The 18624-nt window shown below is 42.1% G+C and overlaps 1 long non-coding RNA gene across 1 annotated transcript; it reads right to left on the minus strand.

Moving 5' to 3' along the window:
• Positions 1-4132: 4132 nt before the first annotated feature.
• LOC142106806 (uncharacterized) lies at positions 4133-5302 on the minus strand. The gene is made up of 3 exons (XR_012679795.1): positions 5261-5302; positions 4858-4941; positions 4133-4380 (listed from the first exon to the last, which is right to left on the minus strand). It is a non-coding gene; the product is annotated as an uncharacterized LOC142106806 (long non-coding RNA).
• Positions 5303-18624: the final 13322 nt, after the last annotated feature.

Consider the following 18624-nt stretch of genomic DNA (forward strand, 5'->3'; position numbering starts at 1 on the left):
TGTGCAGCCTGCTTTTTTTATCTTCAAAGTATTTATATTTACAAGCCTTGCAATCTAAATTAACTAGAGGTAGTGACGTGGTAGAACTCCAAAAGGCAGTTTGGAAGCCCCTGTACAAACTGGCTCTATTTTTTAACTGAGTTGTCCCCCCTCCAGTGTGTACTCGGAAAGAGTTTTTAGTGCAGCGGGGAACCTGGTCAGTGAGCGGCGAAGGAGGTTGCTTCCTCACAACGTTGAAAAAATGATGTTTCTAAAAATTAATAATCAATTCCTCAATGAAGTACAGCACTGCCCTCCAGACAGTACAGAGGGACCTGTGGTTGTGGAGTCCAGCGGGGACGAATTGATAATGTGTGAGGAGGAGAAAGTACACACTGTAGGGGGAGAGGAATCAGAGGTTGAGGATGAGGACGACATCTTTCCTCAGTAGAGCCTGTTTAGTTTCTACAGGGAGAGATGAATTGTTTTATTGGTGTGGGGGCCCAAACAAACCAATCATTTCAGCCACAGTTGTTTGGTAGGCCCTGTCGCTGAAATGATTGGTTTGTTAAAGTGTGCATGTCCTATTTCAACAACATAAGGGTGGGTGGGAGGGCCCAAGGACAATTCCATCTTGCAACTTTTTTTTGGCATTATGTGACCATTCAACAGTCGTTTGCCATGTTCAAAAAGTAAAAGAAAATGCCAACAAATTCAATAAATTAAATCAAAAGTTAAATGCCCTGTCATTATTTAAAACAAGAGGTTTTGACGTGCTAGAATTAGTGTAGTGTTAAGATGTTATAAACACTACACTTGGAAATTGGAGGTGGTATTGTGGCCCCGGTATCAAATTGGGTACCGGGGCCACCCCACTACGCAGTCCAGATACTTGTTTGGTGGAATTCAGACCAGTTGAGGGTGTATTTATTTTATTGTGGCCCCAGTATCAAATTGGGTACCGGGGCCACCCCACTACGCAGTCCAGATTCTTGTTTGGTGGAATTCAGACCAGTTGAGGGCTTTATTATATTGTGGGGACCACTCTATACCACACTACCACTCTATACCACTCTATTTAATACTTTAATTCTATTTAATACTTTAATTCTATTACTAATTCCCATAAAGAGGAACTGCCGCTTCTATTTAATACTTTAATTCTATTAGTAGTTACCATAAAGAAGAACAAAATAAACCAATTTTACCAAAAGTATAATATGACTTACAAACACTACACTTGAAAGATGGTGCCTTTAAAGGAAAAAGTCAGTCTTCATTGCACGACTATGTGCAACAGGGACAGTTTTTTGGTTTACAAAGTCAACCAATAACACTTCGACCCTGTCTGTCTTTAACATACTTGATGGGATCTCAATGACGAATGGTCTGTACCATGTTTGGAGGAGGTATTGTGGCCCCGGGACCAAATTGGGTACCGGGGCCACTCCACTATGCAGTCCAGATAGAGGTGTATCAGATATTAAACAACGTTGACTGTTGCTGCAAAAATTTTAAATAATATTGTGGTGACCCACTCCTCTACGCAGTCCAGGTACATTATTGGAGCGAATCATACAAGTTCAGGGTTTTTAATTTATATTGTGGTGACCCACTCTTCTACGCAGTCCAGGTACATTATTGGTGCGAATCATACAAGTTCAGGGTTTTTAATTTAAATTGTGGTGACCCACTCCTCTACGCAGTCCAGGTACATTATTGGTGCGAATCATACAAGTTGATGGTTTTCTTATTATATATATTGTGGTGACCCACTCCTCTACGCAGTCCAGGTACATTATTGGAGCGAATCATACAAGTTCAGGGTTTTTAATTTATATTGTGGTGACCCACTCCTCTACGCAGTCCAGGTACATTATTGGTGCGAATCATACAAGTTGATGGTTTTCTTATTATATATATTGTGGTGACCCACTCCTTTACGCAGTCCAGGTACATTATTGGTGCGAATCATACAAGTTCAGGGTTTTTAATTTATATTGTGGTGACCCACTCCTCTACGCAGTCCAGGTACATTATTGGAGCGAATCATACAAGTTCAGGGTTTTTAATTTATATTGTGGTGACCCACTCCTCTACGCAGTCCAGGTACATTATTGGTGCGAATCATACAAGTTGATGGTTTTCTTATTATATATATTGTGGTGACCCACTCCTTTACGCAGTCCAGGTACATTATTGGTGCAAATCATACAAGTTCAGGGTTTTGGACTAAGAACTATATTGTGAGGTGTTCAGAATACACGGTAAATTAGTGGAAATGCTTGTTATTGAATGTTATTGAGGTCAATAATAGCGTAGGAGTGAAAATAAGCCCAAAAAATTGATTTTTTTAACTTTTTATGCTTTTTTCAAAAAAAATCCAAAACCTTAAATCCGAACCAAAACCTTTCGGCAGTTGTTTTGCGAAACAAATCCGAACCCAAAACATCGAGAAAATCCGGATCCAAAACACGAGACCTCAGAAGTCGCCCATGCACATCCCTAGTTTAGACCTGATATATTTAATGGAAAACAATTGTTTGAAAGTGGGAGTATCGTTTAAATTTCCATATTAAACCCCTTAAATTAATATGAGCTCCTTCCCAAATATAGATTAGCATATATTCCTAAAGATTCCTCCTTGGAGTGAGATTCAAATGGATCTCCCTCCTTCCATAGGCTAATATGTAATACTCTCAGGGCTAGATTTACTATCAGGCGTGTTTGTAAACCCGCCGACTTTCGGCAGATTTGGCGGCGGTTTAGCCATCGCCGGATTTACTAAGGCTAAACCCGCCGTCCAAACGGCCAAAAATGATGTTTCCAAACCCGCCACTGTATACATCACCATGACGGTTTCAACAATGTTCAACATACAAACAGCCGGATTTACTATTAGGGGGTTTATAAAGCCGCCGGAAAACCGCCATTCAATAGACCAAAATGAAAGCGCTGCTTGTGAGCGGCGAGATTGCTCAAACAGTGTGCTGTTTCAGATATTTGGGCAATCAGAACAGAAGGAAAAGGGCCATTTCATGTACAAAGTTTTTTACTTTGGGATTGTATATGTTAAAAGGCCAGTGTCTTGTAATTGCAGTGTTGTTTTGGTTTCTTTTTCTCTTGTGTCTTCCCACCATGCAATTTATTTACTGATTTAGTAGAGGTGTGTTATAGCGTACCTTTGTACTTTGGTAAACTAGGTTCAGGTTACTAGAATAATTGGGTTGTGTGGCTATGTATGCACCTGAAAAGGGGTCTGAAATTATCCTGGCTGGCTGTTTGATACATAATCTAGCAATACATCAACTTACCCCACCGATTATTGCAGTAGACAGTGAAGAAGAAGGGGTCCGTGTCACATGGTGATGTGCAGAGCACAGAGGGCGGAAGGGAGATTAGAGACCGTCTAATTGCAAACTACTTTACGTGTAAGTACATAGTATGAAAAACATTTTTTCCTCAAAAATGTGTTTTATGTGAGTGCAATTTTAGTATTTTATTGTAAAATTTTTGTACATTGGAACCTTTAAAAACAGGATAGTGTGTACTCATGTGGTAAATATGAACATCCCTGGAATGTGACAGTCAGAGGTCAATGTTTACGTGAAATTAGTGCATAGTTGTTAAAAAATCAGTATACTCTTGTTTAATGTGCAGAAAAGAAAGACTGACACAATAGAAATTTAACTGCATTTATTGCAGAACACAATAAATAAAAACGTATAATGGTTATAGAAACTTGACAAAACATTAATAAATAACAAACATTGTGCTAGCGATGCCTTTTTGCAGGCATATCGCTATGCTTGGTGGCACTCTCTCCCCTCCCTCGCCCACCCCTGGTGCGAGCACCTCTCCTTGGAGGAGTACTCTGTAGAGATGTGGTAGGCGTACTAGCGGCACTGGTGGAGGCCGATGAAAAAGGGGCCGGCAAGCGGGCAATCAGTTCCTGCTGGAGTTGGCCTGCCAGCCGGATAACATTGGCATTCCCCTCGCGAATGGAGGAATGCATGGCGTCCACAGACCCAGACATTTGAGCCAGCTGCACATTTGTCTGCTCCAAAGCGCTTGCCAGCCGGTTTATTGCAGCAGGGATTTGGCTCGTGGAGCGGTGTATTCGCCTCAACTGGGCCGCAATTTGTGACACGTGCCCAGTTTGCCTGTCCATGAACAATGTCTGTTGCTGCTGGAATGCGCCAATAGACAGCGCCATTTCTCTGGCTGGGTCCATAGTTTCAGGTGCAGGTTGGTGGTGTGATGGTTCAGCAGGGCCAGGTGAAACTTCCTGGAGGCCAGACACAGGGGCATCCACTGTTACCAGGGTGATGGTCGTTTGATCCTCTGGCTCAGGGGACATTTCCAATGACTCCGCCTGAGGTGGCTGGTATGAAGAGGGCCCTGTGTATGAAAAATGACGGTAAGTATATAGTATATAATAAGTTTGTATATTGCATTCTGAACACTGGATAGGAAAGAATATTCTTTAGCAACTACAGATTCTTTCACAATGTTTGCATTCCTGATTTCTAGTCCTATGCTACCTGCTTACGGATGCACTTATTATCCTTTTAATACCCATTATCATTTGGACTGTGTAGTACATGCTGGGTTATTTTGACTAAACTACATGCTATAAAAAGTGGAGATGTTGCCTATAGCAACCAATCAGATTTTAGCTGTCATTTTGTTGAATGCAATAAATAAAGTAAAGGTATATTCTGATGAGTTACTATAGGCAACATATCAGTTTAGTAAAATGTAGCCCAAACTTCTCATTGCAAACAATTAAAAAAAAAATAAAAAAAAATTGACAGCAACATTTGCACAGAAAATCAATTAACTCCATTATTTCTCTCCTAAACAGAAATCACGCACCTGCTTGCTCGTCTGTGCCCGAATCTCTCGCTGAAGGTGGAGGTGTAGGTCTGGCACTGGGACTGAACTGCGGTCCTGGCGAATCTGGATGTATTAGAAAAAGCATACAATGTATTTCCATAAAAAACAATTTCCAAATATACTGTTTTTAAACCTTTACAAACTATTAGAGTCAAAATACACTTTGAAAAAAACCAAAAAAAAAATAACAAATAAGAAAAAACGTTTGCACAGAGATAAGAGGTTTTAAAAAGAGAAAAGCAGTTTTAAAAAGAGAAAAGCAGTTTTAAAAAGAGAAAAGCAGTTTTAAAAAGAGAAAAGCAGTTTTAAAAAGAGAAAAGGAGTTTTAAAAAGAAAAAAAACATTTAAAATACTGTTAGGGTAAAAAAACCAAATAACTCACCAACTACTTGGCCAAAAGAGGGCGAATCGGTGTCCTGCACATTTATGCCCTGTACAATTTCAGCCGGCATTATCTGGCGCAGCTCCTCCTCGTACGTGGTGTACTCCATACAAAGTGGGGGGCCACCACCCGTGCGCCTTGTCGACCTCCTTTCCTGGGCCATCTTCTCTTTAAGCCTCCTCTTAATATCAGAGAAGCGCTTGCGGCAGTGTGCCACTGTCCGCTTCAGTGGGCCCACCGCGTTCACGGCCTCACAGACTCTCCCCCACAGTTGGTGACGCCGCCTTAGAGGAGTCCGGGCTGCCAGGTTCCCTAGGATGACCTCGTAGCAGGGAATGATGTTGTGCACCAACACACAATTCTCATCATGTGAGAAGCGCACATTCCTCCCTGTCTTGGTCTTCCTGCCCTGTCCTGTCTCCTCAACCTCTCCCTCTCCCTCCTCTGCCCCCTCCAGCTCCATCTCCCTCTCCTCAGCCTGTTCTCCCCTCCTATCTCTGGACATTTTTACCCAGAAGACAGAAAAACACAAAACACTGAAGGACTTACAAACACAAAGAACAAACTACACTACCTACAGACACACTCTCCACACAGTCACACACAAGTAACACAGACAAAGGACAAGTCAAATACAAAAAATACAAGACAGAAAATAAATGAGAAAATAAATGTACAAAACAGGAAAAAACCACAGGACTACTCACACTTCAATCAGATATCGCTCCACCAATCCACCAAACTCCAACTCTCACCAACTCTCAGCAAACCACTATCCTCCAAACTCCTCTCACAAAACTCCTCTAAACCCTATCAGAGAAAAAAGTGTCAGGCCAGTGGTTTATATAGGGCTTGTGATGTCAAATCTCCTGAGTTTGAAAATAGCCAATAGTAACAGGCCAGGAGACAGGTGTAATTTTCAAAAAAACCGCCTTTACACAAAAGCGCCGTCATTTAAAGCAAAAGCGCCATGTTCTATTCAAAGCCGCCGGCGGCTTTGAGCATTACATCCCGCCGTTACATCGCCGGCGGCTTCAAATTGAAGCTGAAATGCGCCCATTAGTAAATCTGGCTGTTTGCAATGCAAACACGCCGGAAAACCGCCGCGATGCATGGCGGTTTGAAGCCGCCATGCATCACGCCTGATAGTAAATCTAGCCCTCAGTCTCTATACAGCCCTGTAAAACTATTACTTTATACATTCAACTACCTAATATTAAACAAATATAGTAGATTGTACCACCCTACTTCATTCTCATCAGTTGCAGCTACCTGAGAGTAATACTACACCCACTTCAGATAAATAGTAATTAGGCATTATTTATTAACTAATGTTTTGTCCCTACCTCTCACACGCCAGTCCTTTGTATAAAGATGACAGGTACAGCCATCTACTGTTCCATAGGTATACATAATGTTTGTTTACCTAGATTATTAACTTAACACCAGATTACACTATATAACAGCGCAGCTGCCATTGACTAAGGCTGGGTACACACTACAGTATTTTCAGCCAATCATTTGGCCAATCACCCGATAAACAACTGTTCAACCCAATATCGCATTAGTGGGTATACTTAAACGATGAACGGTAGTCGTTCCAAAGTAGCTATCGTAGTTTCATTTGATTAGTCAGTAGAAATAAAAATCTCATTCCAGTCGCCTTCTGATCCTGCAGTGTGTAGAAAATCCCGACCAACTGCCGATAGTTCCTCAAACAGCGACTACTTTCTGGCCATGTGTATGTAAATTTCTGATGTTGTCTCTAACTCTCCCATGTGGTGTGTGTTATGGAAGTCATTTGGAGGAGTTATAGTAAACCTTTTGTACATACTCCATATGACATTTATGTGTTGCTGTATGCAAGTGTATACAAAATGTATTGTTACCACATGTGAAAACACATCTTTTCATTACAGTATCACGTATTTTCTGAAGTGACATATGACCTTATATTTGATTTATTATTATTATAAGTAATTTTTTTTAAAATGCAACAACATAATATTCTTATTTATGTGTATTGATTTTACATATTATAGCCAGTAAAACCTCTATGTGTATATGTAGTGAACAGAGAATAATTACAGTTATAAGGATTAACCAATAATATAATTGTGAGGAATAAGGCCTAATGATAACTGCAGTGTAAATATGTTATATCAAATGAATCCATTGAGAAATTGAGCTACTACTGTGTAAAATGTGAAGTCAGAGGGTCTGATGTGTGTTTACCTGATGCTTCTGCTCACCTCTATGTTAAAAGATTGCAGCAACACCTTCAGGGAATGCTAAGCAGCTTCAATGGTCCCTGGGGTGAGTGACATCCTGACATAAAAGAGCTTTTTGACACCAAAAGAGACTTGCAGCTTGAGATCCTTGGAAACAAAGGCAACACATGAAGACTCTCTATGCAGGTATATAGATATGAACTTCAAAGAAAATTCTTCATATTTTATATTTTGGGAAATCCATGTGCCACTCCATACTGAGGGACAGAAACCTCACCAGGATTGTGAATTACAGGTGCTAGCAGTACAGGGAACAGCTATAGTCACATCTCATTGGGAAAGGTATGTCATATTTTTTATTGTTATAATCCCATCATGTTTGGTATTTAAATGTGCGGGAGATAATAACCGGTTTCTTGATGGGGGGGTTATGTTTCTTGAATATATCTGAGAAAAGCTAAGACAGGTGAAAAAATTGTTTTGAACAAGCTTTTAGGTGACACCCAAGGGACATTTCCGTCCCTCACATTAGCATCCACACTGCCCCTGTGAATGCCGTCCCATTTGAGTTTGCTTAAAAAACCTGTTTTGTGAAGGGACAAACTGTCAATCTTTTGGGAAATCAATTATTATTGACAGGCTGTCCATCTTCAAGCCAATTTCCCTTGGCGCAGAATACACCACTTATCTGTAAGTAATACTCTGAATTTTACCCTTTTATTTTACCTGTTTTGCAACTTTTTATTTGTATGTCAATTGTTTATTAATTGTATTTTTTTTATAAAACCTGTAAGCATTGTACTTTTTGTATGTAGTGATGTCCTTATTACGCTAAACAAATTCACTGCCTCTCTAGAAGAAATAGATCACTTAACCATGCTAAACCGTTAAATTCTGAGGGGTGAATTGGTGAATTGTAAAATACATCTGTATACCAAGCTGAGTGTGTGCCTGCATGTACATTTGTGTCATAGAGCCTTGAGGGGTTAAGAGATTGCTGGTGTGTGCCTTGCTAACGGTGTGTAACAAGGAGTGCTCGTTGTGTGCCAGTGTAAAGCAGTATATTAGGTTCCTATTACCCTTATTCAATAAGTGGTGGCAAACCAAAGTGGGGGTGGTTGTGTGAGCACTTTTCGGGGGCGATTTAGCAAATCTGTAACCTGTGTGATAGGTGAGAGGAAGACTGAGTGCTGGGATTGGGTGCAACCCCATACAGTAATCACTTCCAAGTCACAAGTGCGCAAAGTGCGGGTTGTGACTGGTGAAGGCAGTTAGGATAGGTTTTCCTGACAAAATAGAGATGATATATTGTCTGACTGTGTGAATATATGATAAGATCAAGGAGTAGCTAATGGTGGCTATTCGTGACAGTATAGAACTGCATGTATATAGAAGAGTCTGGCATAAGTCTCCATACATAGTTTGACACCTGTGCCCAACCTGTGTAGAACAAAAGCACAGAGTTGTGCATTGTTTATATGTGTATTGCAAATGTCACCTTGGATAATATTACACCTGCATTCACTTTGTGTTTCCCAAATACCATAGATGTGCATTGAAACATGTTAATTGGTTTTGCTTTTATTTGAAGTCTATCTTTTTTGCTAGTGCACCAAATGAATCACGCAGTTGTTATGAATAGCATTTATTTTTAACCAATAATAATTCAAATAGATGTAGAAAAAAAGAAATAGCATCACTTCTTAATCCACTAACATATTTAAAGTTTTACTTGCCTACTGCATTCTGACATTACTTTCTCATATACTTGAAACTCCACCTGAAATTCCAGGAAAATTTTCTCCAGTTTCATTGATGTTTGCCCTTAATTCTGTAAAATATTCCTTCAGCTTTTCCATCTTCTCGATCACACCTTTCCCATAACCGGCAGGACTACAAATATTACTGTGTCTTACATTATTTCCTCTTTCCAAATTTTAGTCAGATATGACGATAGTATCTTTATGAGAAAAGGAAAAGTATTTTCATTCGGTGTAACGAAGGAACAGAACACAAGTTCGTTTGTACCAGAGGCCAACTACCATTTGTTCACCTTGGACACTGCTTGAAATCACTTTATGTTGATGCTCAGGAGCGGATTGGGAACTTAAAATGGCCCTGAAAAAAAATCTTGAAGTGGCCTCATGTGGGCAGGACCAAATCAACTACTGTAGCTGGGGCCAACACAAAAGTAGGCAGGATTTAGAACTACTAGAATTTGGGTATAGTAACATTTAGGAAAACCTAGATTCGATAACTTAAGACACAGTAGATCATCTCTAAAGCAATACAGGGAAAAAGCTGCCAGTTGTGTGATATAACAATAAGTGAATGCTTTTGCATTATTTACAACTAATCTATGCCTCTGTTTTACAATTTGTTTAGTTGCCTATTAACACAGCCTTCCAATATTCCCTTCATAGAAACATATGACTTTTTTTAATAAGTTTAACTATTATGAAACTTGTTGGCACAATCGTATTAGATCAGCCTTCCAGAGCAACATATGACATCCTTAAATGCAAACTACCAGTCAAGTCCCTGTTGTGTGTAAAATAAATAAATAAATAATATATATATATATATATATATATATATATATATATATATATATATATATATATATATATATATATATATATATATATATTGTGGCAATGGGAGTGGTTTTCCACAGGCCTCTAATAGTGGGATTAGCTATGGTGCTAACTGTCTGCAGGTAAAAGGCTGCAGACCAAGTTATATACAGGTGTAGCACTGTGCTTAAGTTCAGTAATGTACAGGTCAGAGACATGTGGTAAAGTAAATGTAAAAAAGTTATTTACTTGCATGCTTTAACGTGTTTGTATCCACAGAGCTGATAGGGGTGGCTGTGCTGATTAGGCGTTACAGAACACCTGAGGAGCCATCCTTTAAAGACAAGGTGGGAGTGTCGCCTGTCAGTCATCCAAGCCTGTGGGAGGAGACATGTGTATTTAACCGGGAGTTGTGCTCTTGTCAGAGGTGACTGACGCTGAACCAGTTGGCCAGTCAGTAGGGAGCTGTACTGTTTCTAGTTAGTGTTTAGGGTCACCAGGAGGGGCAGGCAAAGGTAGTTGCTTGCTGGTGTCATCCTGACGGAAGTTGTGCAATTTATTGTGATGGAAACAATAAATATATTTGATTTATAAAAAAAGTTTCGTGTTGTTGTCTACTGGGTATTCTTGCAACAGAAGGTGACAAAAGTGCCAAGAGAAGGCAGCGGTTTTGTTACTATATATATATATATATATTTCAAAAACTGCATTTAAAATTATCCTTATAATAGATGGCTTTCCAGTTGCAAAAAGGTGAAGGATGAAATGTGTCTACCATCTGCACCAACACACTTCTTTTGCAACAATTGTGTAGGAGCCCTAAATGTGTCCAGTGCTTGGGAGGCTGTTTGAAATAATAACAGTACAGGAAGGGTTAGCAATGGTATCAGTACAGTGGGGGCTGACAATGGCGTAAGTGAAGGGGAGAGCTATTGCAAGGGTTTGCTGGTGATATAGTAAGTGCACAGGAGGAAGGATTAATTATATTGTCAGTGCAATGCGGGCTGGCCATATGTTCAACAAAGTGATCTGAGAATGGGACCAGTGCAAGGTAGAAGGCAGGCAACAGGATTAATGCAAGAACCACTAACATATCACCAGAGCTAGAATAAGGCTCTGTGGGGCTCAGGGCTCTTAAGACGAGGGATTATCATTTTAGAAACCTTTTAGACAAATACACAGGCAATACTGTGTGCACTACTGTAAGATGCACGCAGCTCTGCCTTCACGAGTAGTACAGTAGACATAACTGCCAACTATCCTTGATCTCAGATCATATCCTGAGTAAGCGAGACAGTCACCCAAATTCGGGATTGCCCCACCAGATTCAGGACAGTTGGCAGACTGTCCAGCTCTCTCCTAGCTGTTGTCACTTTCACCAACTGTGGCTGCTGGTGTCTTTAGCAAATTTGCTGGTTGTCTTGATCTTGGAAGGTTGGCAGCTCTATTTGCAAAAAAAAAAAATGGGTACATGAAATTTAGAAAACTCCAACCAGCCCCAGTATTAAATTAATAGCACCCACATTTCATAATTAGGCTTCTCTCCAGCTCCAACATTAAAATAATAGAATTCTCATTTAAAATATAAATTTCCGTCCCTCCAGCCCCAGCATTAAATTAATATAATTTGCGTTTAATAAATATAGTCATTTCCCACAACCATCCCCGGCATTTAATAATTCATATTCACATTTAATAAATAGCCCTTCTCCCAAAACTCAGCCCCACATTTGATTAATAGCCCCAAACCACCCAGTATTAAAAGTCCCTTCACTGCACCTTAAATTAATAGCACTCACTAGTAAATTAAATAGCCAACAAATAAATGAATAGCACCCACCATTAAATAATTATCTCTGACCCACAGTGCACCATTTAATAGCCTACTCCCACCGAAATTACAGTAGAGACCACCTCCCAAAAAAATGAATAGCATTTATGTTTAATATACCTATATCCTGCAATCATCACTGCCATTAAATAATTAATATTTAATAAATAGACCTCATTCTCCCCAAACATCCCCACATTCAATTAATAACCTCCATCCCACCCAAGGATTAAGCTGTCCCTGCACCACCGGAAGGGGGAAGCAATTAACTTTTTTTAAAAAAAATAAAAAAATAAATCAGCCAGCCCCGCAGCGGCCTCATTTGTCATCGGCCTACCGGGAAAATTCCCGGTAAGGTCTATGACTAATCCGCCCCTGTTGATGTTCCTTCTGGGTCTTGTCATGCATGCTGATGTGCTGATCCATAGCATCTATAGAATAGGCACTATTTTTTTTATTATAACGGAACAGGGTGCTTCTTATGTTTTATTAAAGTCTTACAAGGGTTTATAATTACCTTCTTTATGTTCCACTTTTATTTCTCCAATTTCTAACTGTGGTATTTCTGATTTTATAGACAGTACAGCGTCTGCCATTTTCATCTTTTTAGTAGCTATGCCACACACTTCATTATGCATTCTACTTTCTCAAAATAGATGTAAAACTTTTATTAATCATACAAATCGTTATTGTTACCGTAACACCGTTTACTGACTTGTTTTTAATTACCATTTTTAATAATCACCTTTTTAATCTTTTGGATTCCCAAATGCCTTCTTTGCTCTTTTGACATTTTTGGATTTGGAATTTTGTCCCTTCCCCCCCGAATTTATCCCTGATTTGATTTAGGAGCTTCTGCATAATCACTTCTTTTACGGTGATTAACTTTTCGTATTTTCACTCTTGACAGTTGTAGCCGTGCTGGGCCAGCATTCTCCCTATCATTATGAACAGCTGTGAACCCCTTTTCTTATTTATATTGTATTGCACAGTTTTTATATAATCTGTATAGTTTCTATTTAAAAAAAATAATCATTTTTTAAAACAGAATATCTCTTTTACCAACCTTCATATATTGTTTACGCAGAACATGAACTATAAAGTTACAGGTCACAGGTATGTTCAAAACCAGAGCTTAATGTGAAATTGCTGTGCTGTATTTGAGATCAACCAATGTTCTTCCCTTGGCCAAAAATCTCAGGGTAACAACCAGTCTCTCTCTGCAGATATGGGTCTCCTTAAACAAATGTCATCCTTCAGGATGAGGGGGTGACAACTTGGAGCAGTTCCTGGAATGTGGTTCATTCATCCTCTGGAAATTCCTGAAGTCATCAGGGTTGTTGTCTTGTATTTCCAGTAGCAGGGGCATATGAGAAAATGAGTCTCTCCTCTGGAACCAGTCTTTGATCCAAAAAGACTGATTCTTTCTCTTTCTTTTCCTCCATGTCTGTGCCTGCAGTCTTCTTGCCATAGCAAGTAGCAAAAGACCACGAGCTTGCTGTAGTTCAACAGTATCCGTTATATTAAAATAAATTGTTAATGTGTAGTTGCGAACAAACGTAATCTATACACAAAGATGGGCTATAGAATGAAAGGCGATGACGTATTTCCTTTTCCTGAATCTGAGTTTGTGGAAGTTTTTTGCTGGTGATGTTAAGTCCTTTATTTAAATTTATTTGACATATCGCTGCAGGGAGCCCATATATCATTTCAGTGTTTACAGAATCACAATCTTTTGAGATGACGTTATGCCTGACAAAAATCGCTGCCCGGTCGCTTGGTCATGCAAAAATCATTTAAAACATGTATAGTGTGTACACATGAATCAACCGACCTTCAGTTGTAGGTACATTTGTTGTAGATAACACATTAGTGTGAAATTCTTCAGTGTGCACCGAGTCTAAGCCTGATCATTTTTAATTGAAGTCCTGTACTGCAGATACCAAAGGGGTTATTTGTAGAGACATGCAGATTTGTAAAACATGTATCAACATGCCTCAGCAACCACTGATTGTCGTAAAAAACTTGTAATAAATTCTAAAATAAATAATCCGCTTAACGGGTGGCATCTTATCTTTACAGTGTTACTGCAGAGTTAATATACCACTTTGAAATAAAGACACGGAGACTTTGTTTTGGCTAAATGAAAGGTCAGTAATTTATTGAAATGTTCAATATATTGAGAAGAGGTGGCCAATATAAGCAGACCAATCAGCCCCTAGGCCACACCCATGCGCTATCAAATCCGCCCCACTAGATTGGGTACGGCTGGGGCGCGCCCGCCTAAGCGGAGCCCCATAACCCCGAGGGGGTATTCTCCCCAAGTGCTCACTCCCTTTAGGGGAGAGTGCCTACTGCGTCATGAATGTGACCCAATTGTCTGCTGACTGGGCTGCTTACCGCCACAGCAGGGTCCCGTTAGGAACCCAAGCCCGCCACCAACTGACCTCTCATAGCCAAAACACTGAAAATCTGCTCTACAAAATACGCTAACCCTGTATCTGCCAAATGCACCCCATCAGGCCTATATAAATTTGTGAAACCTGCTCTGATGCCCAGGTAGCTGATAAACTCGCCCCCTATTTCCGAGAATATTCTCCTCGCCGCCCTGGTAACCTTCCCGCGAGCCTTTTCAATATGGGCTGGCCTGTCTGCTCCCTTCCAGTTAATTCTAGGGATGATGTCCGACCAGATGAGGTGTACTGTTGGCCAATGTACTTTAATCGCTCCAATATCCGCTTTGATCCTTACTATGAGCTCTATACCTTTCCACTTACCCAAATCATTGCCCCCGAGGGGGATTATAATCACTGAAGGGCGTCCCAACCTGACCTCGCTATCCCTTAGAACCTTCAATAGCGACTCCCAACAAAAGCCCCCTGCGACCTATCCACCTCACTGAACTTGCCTGGGGTATCTGGCCGAGTTATGAGCTGGCCCACTTTTACCGGCCCAAAGGACGAATGAATTGCCAACCAACCAAATATTTTTGCCATCCTGACGGGAACCTGCAAGATGGATTGATATGTGTGTCAACCAGAGACGTAATACACATTTAATAACTAGCGGAAAGGCACACCACTGTTTGTGCGAGATAGGGTGATGCATGCGGAGGTAAAACCAGAAACCCCGGGGTGCCAACAGCCAATCAGGCCCCCGGAGAAAAGAAAATGGCGAAACCCTCCACACCTCCTTTCAACAAGATAAGCAACCTATGTCATGGGTCAACCTCCGAAATAGCATCGATACGCTAAAGTTCAATAGGTGGACGAACATATTTCCTAAAACACTATGACATCCACCTACTCAACGCCATAATAGACTGTTCTGAATCGCTTACTTCAGCCGCCATTGTAGCTGCTCCTATTCTGAAGGAATGAGCCCATAACCTGCGGTAATCAAGGCAAGCTTCGCAGCGCACTACTTAAAGACAGCTGAACACTAGTACCTTGCAAGGGGGTACCCATCTCGGTATCTAAGCCAATTACCACCAGGGGGGGGGGTTTGGCCATGTCTGAATACAACCTAGCAAGCTCAATTGGACAAACTACACTGTCCCTGCTGCCATGCAAAGTACTCCACCGCCCTCTCCCCAGCGGATCTGTCTTTGATCTATGTATTTTACACGCCATGCTAACGCTCTTATCACAACATTCTTGCGACATAACCCTGACCCGATCGCCAATCTGGAAGGTGCCACCAATTCACTTATTCTGAATGTTCCGAAAAAAGGCCATATCAACCGACAACCTAAACAAAGCAGCCTCAAAAGTATCGCTAGCTACCGCCGGGATGATGTTCACAAGACCGGCCAAAAATCTCTGTCAATGGGCCTATGTCTGACTTCCACCGCAGGAGGAATACTAGCCCAACCCCTAATGCCCTGCGATCCAAAACCTGCTTGGCAACATTCTGACCACCATGCACTGCAGAAAGAAGTAAATACCTGCCAAAGCTGACACCAAATAGGGCTTCGATTTACCCATATGAAAACAATGCCAAACAAAAAACAGTATACGCTGCTGATCAGGCTTACTTTCGGTCTCCCTTGATGAACAAGACCCTCCCCAGGACTGCCAAACCAACTGATATTTCTACAAGGTACCCGTTGCTATCGTATGTTTTACAAGGTCCACTGTACTGCCTTATAATCTGCCAGACAAAACCAGGGCATAAAGCACCAATCACATTAGCCCCAGGGTCTAGCGGACAAATAGTATGCACTACCCCCAAATTATCACAACCGGAAACTGTATTATCGCCATGGCGATTACACCACGATTCCAATGCTACAACAATTGGGAACAACTCCAGAAACCAGACATTCCTCATGAAACCTTTTTGACGCCACGAAGGGGGCCACTTGGCTGCACGCTACTCCCCGTCCAGGTAAGCCTCAAACCCATATGAGCCAGCCGCATCCGTAAACAAGTGCAGCTCCACATTATTGGCGGCAGGCAACCTCCACAATCCCCATTGAAGTTAACCAAAACAAACGCCACATGACCAGATCGTTCCTAATCCCCTAGGATATCCTCACCAGGTGACAAGCTTATGTACCCAACTGTAGCTCTCTCCAACTTCCTGCCAAAAAACCCTACCCATGGGGATAACGCGACAAGCAAAGTTAAGTAGACCAAGCAAGAATGGAACGTGCTTTAACTGAGCCTTACTCTTGCCCTGCAACGAGACAATGACACCCTTTGACTTAGCCACTCTCTCCCTGGGCCACCTACAGCACCCTGTTCTAGTGTCAATTCCACTACCCAGGTGTGACAATCTCTCTGACGGACCTTCCGATTCGTCTGCCGCCACAGGAACTCCCATAATTCTAACCTTGACTGAGCGGAAAACGACAATTCCTGAAACACCGTGGACCCACTTGGCCCAATGACAAGAAATCCAGGTAATGGGCCACCTTTTGATGTCCCGTCCCCGTAACAAAACACCAATGGGGAAAATTGCTGAAACACTCAAAATTTGCGCAAGACATTGAACCTCCCATTGACAAACATTCATCCACATAATAGCCATCTGGCAAACGAACACCCATGTATTTACACGAAGATGCAAGCAAAGGCGGAACCTAAATGCTGACTCATTATCCAGCTTCGCCAGCAACGCCCCAGCCCCGCAGCGCTGGACTATCAACAACGCGTCCTCCAAGGATTGATACACCACCGAGCACTCAGATTCTGCAAACACGTCATTCACGGACATACCATGTGGGTTAAACAGATGCTGTATCAGCCTAAACTTACCCACCTCCTTCTTTGGTACTACACCCCCCGGGGAAATGACCAAGCCCTGAACCGGGGGAGGGGGGGGGTAGGAGAGGGACCGCACATTCTGCACGAATCGTCCTCTTTATTCACTTTCTCCTGTCCAACCAAAGGCAACTCTAGAGCTCATTTTAGGTTCATGGGAGACCACGTATGTACAGATCCACTTACCAGCAATTTATACCCATGCTTAACACCAACCCTTAAAAACTCTGAATCCGGTCTATTGGGGTACCAACCTAGCCGTTTATCCAGTTCAGACAATGCAATAGGAGAAAAGGCCTTAACCCGCATGAGCAATTGCGGTGGGTCTATCTGTGGCACCTGGGCCGCTCCTCCTAGGACATTCCCTTCTGGAATGCCCTACTCTATATGCGGCACAGACATGCTTAAGCCTACAGTCCGCTCCTCTGCCACACTGACTCTCGTTATATGCAACACATCACCCTCAAAAGGGCTGGGCCAAACTGTTTGGCAGTTGCCATAACCTTACACCAAATCCATCATTAATAAACCATCTTGTTTCCTGTGAAATGCCTCCTCATAACGTCTCCACATGTTACCTCTGGAGCGGGTATACATCCCCTGTATCAAGAGAATGCATTTTATAATGTTCATGTGCCCCTCCGGCCTACTCACCGAATAACAGGCTGCAGACACCAGGAAACCCTCCAAACAATTGGCAAAACTCCCATCAACCTCCTTATCCACGCCAGAGTGTGACATTGCTGCTGCCAACTCGTCCTTAGCCTTGTTGGTAATGGCAAACATATATACAAACCGGCCCGTGCATATCTGTCACGCACCCTGTTTCTCATGTCCCGCAGGACTGCTGTATTGGAACAGCGCACCACATCATCACCTGTCAACCTGTTACTGAGGCTGTTATTCACCACCACCACTCCCCGGCGGGTACCACTCACCTTCCTCTCCAGCAGCCTTATCCACCTTGTGTCCAAACTCCTGGACCTTGCTGGAATCTCACTCTAAAGAAGAAGAGTCGGACTCAGAGCTCATGTCCGACATCCCACTGGCATGCTCACCGACTGGCTCGCGGCCACCACCTTTCGCTCCTGGCTGGTGATGTTCCTGCCACGGCCGTAGAGGCGGCTTCCGCATAAGAAGCAGACCCCCGGCTCGATGACATATGTCTGCTCCAACCTGCAGAGGAGGAAACAGAAAGAGAGCTCCCTGGACCAGGAACTGAGGCCACTGCATGCAATGACCGTTCCGAATTATGCTCTAATAATCTGGGCTCAAGAGCCATAACCGCACCAGCTTGCTGGGTGGGGTTAACTACCTTTTTAAGGTGACCCGTGCAAGGGGGGGTGCCTTGAGAACCCGTCAGGGAGGACGTGTGACCCTGCCCTGAACCTGGCCCTCCAGCCACACTCTGCACGTTCCGAGAGCCTAATGCCCCTGAAGGGGCTAATGCGGATGTGTG

Source organism: Mixophyes fleayi, chromosome 1 (assembly GCF_038048845.1).
Source record: "Mixophyes fleayi isolate aMixFle1 chromosome 1, aMixFle1.hap1, whole genome shotgun sequence".
In the NCBI taxonomy this organism is placed as follows: domain Eukaryota; kingdom Metazoa; phylum Chordata; class Amphibia; order Anura; family Limnodynastidae; genus Mixophyes; species Mixophyes fleayi.